Raw genomic sequence first — 1,787 nt, 5'->3', positions numbered from 1 at the left:
TTTGGAAGCCGCCTTCTCCATCTTTTCAATGACCATCTCAGCATTCACAGAGGCATTGCTGATGTCAATCTCTGTGGCCCACTTCAAGGTAGAGATGTTGCGATAGATCTCATTTCTAAAGGTGTTACCCTCTACGACGAGTTTCGTTGTGCAGTCTCTAATTAATTCGTTGGTTGCTCGGGCTTCCTTGAGAAGTTGGTCGGTGTATTTCTGCACGGTCTCTCCAAGGTCTTCAACCATTACGTCTAGCTCTCTGTGAGTGGCTAGATGGTTAATATTAGCCCTGGAGGATGAAGAATCAATGCCATAGGTGACCGCAGAAGAGAACATCTCTTTGATCTCATCCTTGAAGGCAGAATAATCGGTGTAGCCGGCGGAAATGAAGTCTGCAGCATATTGGGTGGCAACCTCTGTTAATTCTGTCTTGAGCTTTTGGATTGAAGAGGGGTTGAGAGACAGTGCGCTGAATGCTTCTGCGAGATCATCTTTGTTGAGGACAGAGCTCTGAAGGGCTGATACTGTCGCCTTGAGCTCAGAAGTTGTGGAAGTTAGCTCCTTCAGAGCCTCTGTTAGAGGTGCAAGAGCCTCTGTCGCCAGCTGGGAGGAGAACAAGCTTTTCAACTCATCCAACCTCTGGAATACCACTGTGGCAAAGGTTTATAACTCTCCCTTCGTCACATAGGCATTCGGGGAACCTAGATCACCAACACATGGTGACCTAGTAGCCTTGGAGTGTAAGGCGCCCTCAGTGACTGGTTTGTCGATGTTAGCTCGGGGACTTCCATGGATCCTCGAACATCTCCAATTGAAGAGCCTACCAGTGTTCTGTCGATGTCATGCCTAGTAGGTTCAGAGCCTAACTCGGCAGAGGGATCGAGTGTAGACTTTGGGCGTTCTAGACCCGCAGTCTCTGTGAATCTCTCGTATGCCTCTGAAGCATAACTTGGTTGTTCACTCAAGTGTGGAGGGGCAACAGATGCCTCTCTGGGTTGTGACGAGTCCTTGGGCGAATGGACTCTTATTGTAAAACAAGCATCCTTTTGAGAGAATGTTGGAGTTAATTGTGGTTCCCGGACTGTGCATTCGACAGAGGACGAAAGAATGTCCTCTGCGAGGTAGGTTTGGGTTGGGTTCAGCGTGTGCACACTTTTTTCAATAGGGGTTCCCTCTAGAACAGGGTCCATAGTAATGTGGGTTGCACTAGGAGGGGGGCTTGGGTGTGTCCCTTCGGCATCTTTTTCGCCCTCATCTAAGTCCACATCTTCTTCTTCGTCGTCTAATACGACTTCTGTTCCCAAATCTGCCACCTCTGTGGGTGCTTTAAACCCTTGTTGGAGGTTGAAGATTACATCTTGTATTTGCTCAGATGGGGACTCTACTTGAACAGACTTGCGCAACCTTCTGCGCTTTGGAGCAGAAGTTCAGCCTCTGTGACCTCAACCTCTGCGAGTTGGGCCTTCTTCAATTTCTTCTTTTTCGATTTAGGCAGAGGACTGCTTGGACCCTCTTCTTCTGTGGGTCTCTTCTTCCCTTTCCTTTTCTCAGAAGAATCGACATCCTTCTGAGTCTTTTTTGTCTTCTTTTGCTTTTGTGGGGGACTTACTACCCTCGGTGTTTCCTCACTCATCTTCCTAGCCTCTGCTGGCTCCTCCCTTCTTCCCTCAACCCTCATTTTTTACACTCTCTCTCCTATGGGGATACCTATGCGTGAAGGGGTTTTAGGGACCGGCTCTGGCCTCCTATATCCACGTCTATACGCTTTCCTATCTCCTCTGCTAAGGTATTTG

Source organism: Cynara cardunculus, assembly GCF_001531365.2.
Source record: "Cynara cardunculus var. scolymus isolate 2C chromosome LG 6, CcrdV1, whole genome shotgun sequence".
In the NCBI taxonomy this organism is placed as follows: Eukaryota; Viridiplantae; Streptophyta; class Magnoliopsida; order Asterales; family Asteraceae; genus Cynara; species Cynara cardunculus.
This window is presented reverse-complemented; position numbering follows the sequence as displayed.